This window comes from Physeter macrocephalus, chromosome 13 (assembly GCF_002837175.3).
Source record: "Physeter macrocephalus isolate SW-GA chromosome 13, ASM283717v5, whole genome shotgun sequence".
Lineage (NCBI taxonomy): Eukaryota > Metazoa > Chordata > Mammalia > Artiodactyla > Physeteridae > Physeter > Physeter macrocephalus.
The window spans coordinates 48,489,228-48,501,724 of record NC_041226.1 but is presented as its reverse complement, the minus strand read 5'-3'; positions in this window follow the sequence as shown (position 1 = coordinate 48,501,724).

Sequence of the window (12,497 nt, the reverse complement as noted above, 5' to 3'; positions counted from 1 at the left end):
AAAGGATTAATCTCCAAAATATACAAACAGCTCATGCAGCTCAGTATCAAACAAACAACCCAATCCAAAAATGGGCAGAAGAGGGAATGTAAATTGATACAGCCACTATGGAGAACAGTATGGAGGTTCCTTAAATATCTAAAAATAGAACTACATACGACCCAGCAATCCCAGTACTGGGCATATACCCTGAGAAAACTATAATTCAAAGAGAGTCATGTACCACAGTGTTCATTGCAGCTCTATTTCCAATAGCCAGGACATGGAAGCAACCTAAGTGTCTATCGACTGATGAATAGATAAGGAAGATGTGGCACATCTATACAATGGAAAATTACTCAGCCGTAAAAGAAACGAAATTGAGTTATTTGTAGTGAGGTGGATGAAACTAGAGTCTGTCATACAGAGTGAAGTAAGTCAGAAAGAGAGAAACAAATACCATATTCTAACACATATATACGGAATCTAAAAAAAAAAAAAAAAAAAAGCCAATGGTTCTGAAGAACCTAGGGGCAGTACAGGAATAAAGATGCAGACATAGAGAATGGCCTGAGGACCCAGGGAGGGGGAAGGGTACGCTGGGATGAAATGAGAGAGTGGCATTTACATATATACACTACCAAATGTAAAATAGGTAGCTACTGGGAAGCAGCCGCGCATAGCACAGGGAGATCAGCTCAGTGCTTTGTGTCCACCTAGAGGGGTGGGATAGGGAGGGTGGGAGGGAGATGAAAGAGGGAGGGGATATGGGGATATATGTATACGTATAGCTGATTCACTTTGTTATACAGCAGCAGCAGACACAACAATGTAAAGCAAGTATACTCCTATAAAGATGTTTAAAAAATAAATAAAATAAAATGCTAAAAAAAAAAGCCACCCCTACAAATTTAAACCAGTAAAATTACCAAGGAATCTAGCAGTTCCCCTTATCGTTAAAGTTGTGACTTCAGAAATAAACTCCTAGAAAATAAAAACCTAAAAGAGAAACAAACAAACCAGGAGCCAAATCTGTTTTGTTTTTGGTCTATTTGTTTTTTAAAGATAATCCTGCTCTAGCCCACTAAATTAAATAATCCAGGCATCAAATACAGGTTCTTCAGTCACTGGATTTATTCAAACAGAAAAGAATTCAGACCTTATAGAGTGTCTTTATAGCATAAGAAAATAATTTGTCTCAGAACAATTGACTTTGAATCATTTTGACTGCATAAGTCTTTGAGAGAGAGGCCAACATATTCTAATAAAGCTATGCCTTGGTTTTACTGAGAACCAAGCATTTTGTTTTTTAATGTCAATGGCAATAGAAGAATCCTTTTAAGCTGGAAATAAAGTTGTTACCTATTCTTGGTAGATCATAGCTAACACATCACGTTGAAATTGCTTCAACAAATATTGAGTCCCTCCTTTATGGAAGATGCAATATTATGTGCTACACCTCATAAAATACTTTGAATTGCCAGAAAATGGAAACCCTTCCTCAATTTTTGTGTGCTAATGGCGTTGAAAACAAAGAGGGTAATTCATGTAGAGCAATCCACATTAAAATTTAAAATGCATTAAAATTAAATAAAGGGCATACTTCAAGAGCACATATAATTTACATTTGGGTAATAAGAGAATAGATACTTCCTTTTCAGAATTTTCCCTTGGTATTCCATGAGCAATGTCAACTATTGATGCCTTCAGCTTATAAATGTAGTGCAGCCATAGAAACAGAATTTTAAAATCCATTTGCCTGGCCTCATTCACTCCAAAAAAAAAAAATGTCTCTATTGTATGCCTCTTTATCTATTTCCTGATAGCTTCTCTCATTTAATTTTACTGGTACCAATCGTGGTTGGGGTGTGTGTGTGTGTGTGCGTTTGAGCTAGGAAATGCAGAGCAGAGCAATGTAGTAATTCTTGATCTGTTACACTCTCATATTACACTCACACAAGAGGATTGCATTAAGATATGGAACATTCCACAAACTCAATGAGATTCAATGAAATTTCATGGAAGTTGTGTGCGTGATAATACTGGAAACCTAGAATTTCTTCCGAGCTGATATGTTCACACCATGTTGAGACCAGTTCTAAGGCTGGGCTCTATATTTTTGCAGTCCTATTGGACCAGTCTTTTAAGCTACAACCCTGATTCAGGTGGAAGGATGCAGGAGATATGGCCTTCAGGGGAAATTTACTCTGCAATTTCTCAGCAAGGCTGGACTCTGCTCAGTAATTATCCTTGCTCCAGGGAGATCTTTGTTCTTGACAGTTCTCCAGTAAAGGGATGTGGGCGGAGCAACCACCCTCTTCAACCCCTAGGTTTGTCTAGTAACTTGGAGTCACTGGAGTGTGCCCAGCTTGCTTGGGGAAAGAATATCAGCCCTGGCATGAGTCCCCTGGAATAGCAGTAGGGCAGCCCTTTTCAAATGCTATCGGTGTCGGCCTGCCTCATTTTCCACTGGCCTGAGAGAACTTTCAACAATCTGCCTTGGGAAGATAGGTGTACTACTGCCAGAGCCACTCCATACAGCACCTTTGTGCAGATATGAAAAAGGCACCCTTCTGGGCAGATGTAGTCTCACCTCAGGTTGCAGGACCCAGTGAGCAGAGTGCAATGGATTCCCCTGCGCCCCCCTACAATTACCTTCCCCACTGGCTGCCCTTATTCAGGGCACAGCTTACATATACAATAGCTATGACTTTCACTATTCACTTGCTGTTGTCACTTCAAATATTATGAACAAAACGGCAACCATCAGGATTTTCAAGCTTAACGTTTACAATTTTCAGCAGCACCTTGATGACATGCCATGAAGTGAGACTTGCTGATAATAAACCCCCTGATTACGGCCCTGGCTTTCCACTTTACCATATCCTGTCTGATTCAGACACATCATTACCAAGGTTATAAGCAGATGTATCAAAGATAAAGCCTTACTTTAAGATGAGTCTTGCAGTGGTTTATCTGTAAGACATCATAAAATTTCTCTATATTGTCAAATTATTTTAAATCTGTCTTAGGTGACTTCATATTACAATCTCTATCTGTTCTAATCACCAGGTCATTAAATAACCTTGCAAAAGAATTGTTAATGTATTCTAACATAATTCTAGAGAATTTCCCTGGTGGTTATAAGAAGGAAAAAAAAGAGTTAACTTAGCAGCATGCTAGGAATATATTCCTTTTCAGCTACGCCAGTAACATTAGCCACTCCCTTTAAAAAAAATTTATTTTATATTGTAGTATAGTTGATTAACAATATTTGTTAGTTTCAGGTGTACAGCAAAGTGATTAAGTTATACATATACAAGCGTCTGTTCTTTTTCAAATTTTTTTCCCATTTAGGTTATTACAGAATATTAAGCAGAGTTCCCTGTGCTCTACAGTAGGTCCTTGTTAGTTATCTATTTTAAATATGGTAGCTTGTATACTCCCTTTTATCTATAGGAGAAGAGTCCTTTGCAGGGGCTACCCTGAAGGCACAAGGCCCAGAGAAGCTCATCTCCTTGGAGGCAGGGGACTCTCTCACACAAAAGGGAAAAAAAAAAAGAACACAAATATCTTGCTGCTGACCAGAGAGGGTTAAATAAGCAGCAGAGAAGTGAAAATAGATAAGATCCCTGCCATCTCTGGGCTGACCCTCAGCACTGTACCTGGAATAGCATAGGACCTCAATGAATACTTGCTGAATACTTGAACTGGGGGTCTACTGCACAGTGACCTTGTGTCATATGTCATCATCCAAAGACTCAGTTCCTTCAGATGTGGAAAGTCACTCCAGAGTTTTAGCTCAGGTTCAATACACGCCGTTAGATTCCCAGATGCCTGGTGCTATTTTAAAAATTCCCAAATGGGTTATATTTTTCTATATATTTGACACAAGGGAAATGCCTGTGATTGCATTGCCTCACTGCATAAGCATATCCTGACAGGTTTTTAAAAAAATTAATAGCTATTTAATTTACCAAGAATGTTGCTATGATTAAGGACATGTTGGTTCCAATGGATTAAGGCAGCTCATCACATTTTATAAACTGCCAACATGTAGTGACACTTTCCTCTTGAGGATGAGTTTCATCAAATTGAAATGCTGGTTTCTGGTTTATAATTCAATCCATTTCACTGACTCACAGAGGGTGGAGTAAAATGACAAAGTTCTTCGGTCCTTCAGTCAGAGTTTTTCATATTACCAGGTGATTATGCATTTTCCTTTTTACCACACGAGGTGCTAAGTAGAACCAGGGTCCCTGCTGCTGACTTTTATGTATTGTAGAGCTGCCCTCAGATAAACATGTCGGATCAGAGGAAACAAATAAAGCATAAGACTGTTGTTAAACCGAGATGTGTTGGAAGGACAAGGAGGAAGAAAATACCATGGCCATGCCAGCTAGAACGCTGTCCAAAAGGAGACTCCAGCAGCTCTTCACCCCCAGGTACACTACATACTAGCTACCGTTACTGCCTTCGTAAAGGTATGCAAAACACTGGCCAGACACAACATAACAAAGTGCGTATTGTACGTGTAAGGACGTAGGAACATAAATACTGAAAACCAAGTGCTTTCGCTGTTGAAAGAAGAAATTAACTCATTTGTGCAGACAAGTTTCTGAACTGGTTAACTAGATTCAGACTTTAGCCTTCCCCCCCTCTCCTACACCCCTACTTTGTTTGGAATCAGTGATTTCTTATACTTTAGACCAAGAGGGCTCATACAGCTGTGGAAGTGTGTTCAGGAAGGGATCCAGAGAACACGGGGATTGTGTGACAGGTGGGAATTCTATAAAGACGTCCAAGGACTTAACTAAATTATAAACTCTTTGTAGTACTTTTGTGATTGTTATTTGTTTTGGTTTCTTTTTGTTTGTTTTTTCTTCTCGTTTAATTGAGATATAATTGACACACAGCACTGTATACGTTTGAGGTGTAGCATAATGATTTGACTTATTTATATCATGAAGTGATGACCACAAGAAGTGTAGTGAATATCCATTCTCTCATATAGATGCAAAATGAGAGAAACAGAAAGTACATTTTTTTCCTTGTAATGAGAACTCTTAAGATTTACTCTTAACAGCTTTCATATATAACGTACGGCAGTGTTAACTGTATTTATCCCGTTGTACATTACATCCCTAGTACTTACTTATAACTGGAAGTTTGTACCTTTTGACTACCTCCATCCAATTCCCACTCCCCCAACTCCCATCTGTAGTGTCTTTTGTATTTAATATACGTTCTTTTCTAGTTAAGCCCATTCAGAATAGAAAGAGTTTGATTTTGAATAGATTGCTGATTTAATGTGTGGACATATTTACAAACCAAGCAGAGCCAGTTGTGCAGCGTCTGTGTCAATAGAAGAGAATGGTAGCGTAATGACAGAAGATGAAGGCCTTAAAAGGATCCTGTGTATTTCTCCTTGAAAAGTGTTTCTGGGTTTACGTTTAATTAGATATGCCTGAATTCTGGGCATTTGAAATACTTCAAACAAAATAACAAAGCTCCAGTTCTGACAAAGGGGAAAGACCAGCCATCTTCCCCACGCCACTGACTGCACACCTCCTCCCAGCCCCTCAAACTATACAGGAAGCTGCCTGTAGGCGCATCATTACAACTTGATTGTCTCCTTCGATGCATATGAAAAGAATTACACGCACACCACAACAAGAGCATTCTCTTCTTCAGAGGCAAAGTCCTCCTCCGACCTTGTCTTTTTCACCCTGGGGGCGGACGATCAAGACAAATGTAACCTCTACTATGACTTTCTCCTACCTTAGTTATTCTAACTTAAGCTCTCTTGCCCGATATCCACCTGAAGAGCAACAGAGTATTAAAGTGACAGGTCTGCGATATTTATGTTTCATCTTGATTTTCCTTAATCCTAAAGGAGGCTACTACAGAATTTTAGAAGCCAATAGCTCTGTGAAGATATTGAGTACGAATCTAGTCACTGTGTCCATTAGTGCAAAGCAGCGTTTCTCAGGCCCTTTCCTGCAGAATACTGGTTCTAAGAGATGTTAACAGATCTACCATGAAGTCAGGTATTTCTAACCAGGTGAGTTTGGAAGCTTTGCCTTCTGGATGACCTTCTTGAAATGCCTTGATGAACTCATAACAAAGGCTCACGAAAGTACTATTATAAAGAAAATTCTTCTTTGTTGAACCCATGGTTTTCCAAACTTCTTTGACAATAAAAGTTTTGAGAAACACCTACAAGCATCTTGTAGAACGAAAGTCAACAAAACATATGTTTGGAAAATACTATTGTTTAAAGAACAACAGGAGTGGAGCAACTACTAGGTGTATGTAAAGGAACAAAACCCATACAAAAAAACAGAATGTTTTAACAATACGTTAGTATTTTGTGGTGAAAAAAACTTCTTACAAGTCACTAGAAGAGCGCATCTATGAGCAAGTCATATTATGGTTATAGTTTTAAATGAAAATGGAATATACAAATGTATCTGCATATACTTTATTGGTTGCCCATTTACTCTTTTCTCAGAATGATAATATGATAACAATAGTTTTCCTTTTTTAAAATATTATTTGGATTTACCATATTGAGTACAAACTGTACTTTAAAAATTCAGAAATTGCAATGCTGAGTTTCATTTGTGAAGCTGTGAATTTCATACCAGGCCAAGTTTTTTTCTTCATTTATTTTCGTTCTGTGACCTATTAAAATAGTTGAGATTGTAAAAAATCACTTTTCTTCCAGATTCTCACAACTGAAATATAGGTGTTTCATGAGCATATTTTCCTAAAATCTTTTGGAGTGTGACGTTTTCACAGGCTTTCCACCACAGAACCATGCTTACTTCATTTAGCATAAACATGCTTAAGTATCAGTAGATCATTTGCAGCTCTTATCAGGAGGAAGTAAGGGGCTACACACTTGAAACACAATGCCCTGGTTACCAGGACAAAATGTTGGATCCGTGCTTACCTTTATCCTGATCATGGAAACGTGCCTCTCCAGGATGAGCCCTTCTAACCTGCCTCATTCCTGGCTTATTACACACGTGGGGAGAGAACTCTACTTCCCTTTACTCTGCTGTATAGTATTCCTAGTCTCTAGTCCTGGCCTGGGTTCCTCTGACCCTCTTTATCCTTCAGAGACCCATCCCCGGGCTCCAGCATACACTGTCAGCACTGCTCATAGGAGTCCTCTTACAGACGATCCTAGTCAGCTCATTCATCTCCAGCCAGAGCTTCCGTCTCACACTTCTTGCAACTGCAGTGTCTAGAATCACAAGTACAGCAGTAAACTAATCATATCATCAGGGGTCAATTTTACAGAAGCATTGACTTTTAAAAGGTGATGAATACACTAAAACACGGGGGCTAGAGCCTAAGGTAGGGGTAGGATACCTCGTCTTATCTGTCAACTCCTTTAATCTTTCTGAGAATCACGGATGCATCATCGATGTATACTTTAATTTGTCTTTCCTTAGCAACCATCTCTTATTTGGCATCTGCCCACCATGACACATTTTACCTGGAGATTTTGGTAAAAATACCCGACAGAAGAGGACTCAGCTCAATTTCCCCTGTCTCATTTCTCCTTCTTACTACTTCTATTAGGGCTTCTTCCTGGCCACGGGGTTTAAATGCTTTGCTTAGTCTAGTGGCATTCAAAGTTGGTCTGGGAAACCCTGGGAGGGGGGAACCAAGACTCTTTCAGGGAGTTCATGAGGTCAAAACTATTTTCATCATATTAAGATGATAGTTATTAGCTGACTTTTCTCTTACATGCTTTTATGAGTGCACACATTTCTATCAATAGAGATCTCTGAGAGTAAGAACCAGTTGTCCGGCTTCAATTAATGGAAGTTGCCAGACAATGTACTACATAATTTCATACATACAAGTATTTAATTGTTACTGCAACACTAGGAGACAGATACTATGTCAGCTCTGCCAATGAGTACACTGAGATTCAGAGAGGTGAATTTATACATCTGTGGCCTGCACAGCCCTATACTCCCCATAGCCAGAATTTGAACCTAGATTTTTCTCCAGTGGTTTGACCTCTACAACTCTACAGTAACATTTGCCTGAATAATTCCATTATTTCCCTTTTAAGAAAGGGCTAGCACCTATACAAACAACTTTCTCTTTAGATTGTGTGATAATGAGGTTTCAGTCTTTCCAGGTAGGGAATTGAATGTGATGCTCTATTTGACTGTCTGTAGATGCAATAATTTTCTGCTAATTTGTATGTGAGCCATCAATTAGAATACTATCTTCTTCTTTTTTTTTTTTTTTTTTTTTTTTGCGGTACGCGGGCCTCTCACTGTTGCGGCCTCTCCCGTCGCGGAGCACAGGCTCCGGACGCGCGGGCTCAGCGGCCACGGCTCACGGGCCCAGCCGCTCCGCGGCACGTGGGATCTTCCCGGACTGGGGCACGAACCCATGTCCCCTGCATCGGCAGGCGGACTCTCAACCACTGCGCCAGCAGGGAAGCCCCCAGAATACTATCTTCTTTTGAGCAGAAAGATTTTTTTTTTTTTTCAGAAAGTCAGAATCTCCAAGACTGACTGCTCTCAAAAATATGAGTTCTACTCTGTGATGCTGGTTATCTGACGTGATATGCACAAGGGGAGGATGTCTCTGGATGAGCTTTGTTTTACGTGGTCTTTGACATTTTAAGAAAGACTGGCAGGACTGTCATTTCCTATTACACTTGTAAATGCAACCAGAGTACAGTGAACAATGAGCCACCCAAAAAATAAATAAAATTTCAAAAGTGCTGTCTGAGCATCTCAGTAAGATCAAAGAGGCCAGTGGTATTTTTGCTGGGCTTGTGTTTTATGATATCAGAGTACTTCTGACTTATTGATCATTCTCTGCACCTGCCAATCAGCCAGTATGGGTCAGATGTTGCTAAGACCAAAAAAATAAAAAATAAAAAGTAGTTACTGATTACATGGCACCAACCAATTGATAAAATCCGTTTCAGCTGCTCAGTTGCCCGGCTGCCGTGGACGTTACAGTTGCATGTATTAGTTTGCTTATTAGCCCTTTAATTAGTTTTTTTCTGTATGTGTAATTAATCTCTTATTATGGTCAAGATGAGGGCAAATGTTCTTTGCCCACTGCTTCTGCTGACAGTAAAATCTGCTGTATCGATGTTTTTAGTCAGGCATTATACCTGTCTTCCATGACATGGTTCCCTTTAACAAGAAACATGTAGAAGAGGCTTTCTATTAAAAATGGCTAACTTGAAAATCTCTTTTCTAGAAATGTGAAAACTGACTCTGACTCCATCATTTGTATAACTCACTGTATGGCCTTCATAAGAAAGTTCACTGGGGCCCATTGTTTGGGATATTATTGACTTAACATTCATTAAAAGACTCATAAAAACGTACTTCCTGCATGTTCAGGGCATAATGTTTAAGCTGTAAATATGGCAATATGGGTGTAAATATTGGCTTAAAACGCTTCTTTGAGTCATGTATTTCCTTTATCTTATTGTCTCAAAATCGGCATTCTCTTCTGTTTAGCCTGGCCCTTTCCCAGTCTCCAAATGTGCTTTCTGAATTCCCAGTGGCAGTTTTGTTGGGATTCTTCCCGAAAGAGTCAGGGGGCACTGAACTAGGATAATTTTTGTTCTCACTCTGTTCCAGACACTCCGTAGCGGCTGAACATGAAGACGGCACTCCACTGGGATGACCTTTGATTCTTGGCAGAGGACAGAGATTTCACTGAGGGAATTCACTCTGCCTGAGGAGTCTCGAGTGTTTGTTGAGATCTCTGTGGAAACAAACACTCAGAGGGGCTTTGTGGAACAGTCCAGAAATAATTGAGGAAGCCAGGAGACTCCTACCCCCCTCCACAAAAAATGTCAGGTTACACTTTCTTTTCAGGACTCCCTAATTGATGCCCTTGTATAAATAACTGCTATTTCCCAGCACTTTCTCTTTTCCCTTTTACTGAGAAAGATACAAAAGTCAACTGAATCAAGACATAAATTCATTTTTACAGCTGAATAAGCTTTGTCCTTGGTTGTTTTAAAATTGAAATAAATGGGAAAATATTTGTTAGAGAATAATAAACACACCCAGGTATTTGCTGCTCTTCTCGGGCTGGGCTGAGATTGAAGTGGTTCGGTGAGACCACCTGTGTTTCTTGGTGCAAGCCCAGCAGAGCTTCAGAATTTGTATAGTTGGATTCAATCCAGCGACCTGGCTACATTCTTGGATCTCTTACTCAACATGAGGCATCAAGATCACTGGAAACTTTAACAAAAACATCAACAACTAGAAGAGCCAGTTAGCCTATGGTTTGACCCCCAGCCTGCACACCCTCCCATCAATCTATCTCTAATCTTCTGGGAAATTAGTTCAACCTTCAAGGCAGGAGAAGGGGCAACCTGAGGGTACAGCTGCTCAATCTCCCGTAGGAGATGAAGAATCTACAGTCACCCCAAAGCACAAATTTAGATGGTTGCTTTTCCATCTGCTTTCCGCGGGCTGAATGGATGCCTCCATAATAACTCTAAAAGCATCAAAGGAAAAGCAGCACACTCTGTGGCATTCCATGATGGAATCCAATAAAAGAAACATAACTCAAAATCGTTTCAGAAGCAATGAATAAATTGCTACTTAGAAGCAGCTCCTCAAGGAAGCTTGCTCTTCTGCCCAATAATGTAAAACCATCCTGAGAACAGTAGCTGAGGAGAAAGGAAAAAGATAATAAATCTTATTTTCCACTTGTCCTTTTGGTATATTTCAAAATAATTTGGATGCTTTCTGAAGTAGCTGTTTTGGATGTTTTTATTCACGTTCCCAAAGGTCTACTTAGTTTAACTACCTTTATCTAAAAAAGATGGTAAAATAGCCATATTAACTTTAATAGTAGGAAAAGTGGGCTATGGATAGGGTTAGGATCACTGCTGAGTCAGCCGGCCTCGGTCTCAGGACCCAGTCTTCCAGTCCCCACTGGTGTGACCTTGGACAGGTAAGTTAACCCCCTTCAGCCTCAAAGTTCTCACAAAGTTTCTCACACAAAATGAAAAGATTGGATAAAGATTCCAGTTTCCCACAGTGTGTTTCATGAGCACACTGAGTTAGTAGGTATTATGTGAAGAAAGATTTTTACTTTTATTTATGTTTTAGAAATGCTCTATTAAACAAATTTAAATGGAGTTTTGTGACGGGATTGGCCACATCTTTTAATATACTGATTACTGTCATAAATCGGAGGGTGGGACTTCCCTGGTGGCGCAGTGGTTAAGAATCTGCCTGCCAATTCAGGGGACACGGGGTTCGAGCCCTGGTCTGGGAAGATCCCACATGCCACGGAACAACTAAGCCTGTGCGCCACAACTACTGAGCCCGCATGCCACAACTACTGAGCCCTCACGCCACAATTACTGAAGCCTGTGCTCCTAGAGCCCGTGCTCCGCAACAAGAGAAGCCACCAAATTGAGAAGCCCGAGCCGCAACGAAGAGTAGGCCCCGCTCGCCACAAGTAGAGAAAGCCCACGTGCAGCAACGAAGACCCAACTCAGCCAAAAAATAAATAAATAAATAAATAAATGTTCCTTTAAATAAATAAATAAATAAATTGGAGGGAAGATTATGATATGTAGAAATATCTAAACTTATTTGACTATGGGGCTCTTATTCATAAAGCATTTTGAATGATGTACTTCACAGGTGGACGTGTGGGAACACGGAACAGAACAGGCAAATATAAAGTCCTACCTCAGTGAGAGGGTTTTCCTATTCTCCACCTCATCTCCTCACTCTTGGGGGGCTGATCTCTCTGCACACATGGCCTTGGTCACGGAGATAAGGCTCCAGACTTATCATAATGTAAACTGGTATTACTCATGGCACCCTATTATTCTCCTTACTTTCTCTACAGGGCAAGCAGTTGACAAGGTCTATTCCTCTACTCAACATTATACCCACCACACATGTGTCATTTCTCTTCCAGAAAATACAATAAATTTTATCTGCAAATATTTTAAAGCAATAACCTCAATTACAGTCTTATGCTTTAACTAGAATGGTTTCCTCAATCGAATATTCACGTATGACTGACCCATGCTCTATGTTGAATTTTATTAGTTTCTTTCTCTTTATTGTGATTATAACTTAGCCTCACAGGTTAGGAAAGCAAAAATGATAATAAATGTGAGTAATTAAATTGTCTTTCTAGTGACAATTCTGCTGGTGTGTTTTCATATCTCCATTGTCTTCTTTTCCCAGATTGTAAAAAGTATAAAAGCGATCTGTGATTATTTTACGTGTATGATAAAGAATATTAGGTTAATTAAAATTTTAAGTAGATTAATATTTTAATTATAAATTTAAACATAAAGTTATAAAAATAAATGATAAGCATGTTTCCCTGTCAACAATTATTCCTCTACTTCACTTTAATGATTAAATCCATGTTGGGTTATGCTAAATCTTATTCAACGCGTGGTGGCCATGAAAATGCTCCTCTCAAATCTCCTGTTGCATGGAGTGTAATTGACTGATGGCTTC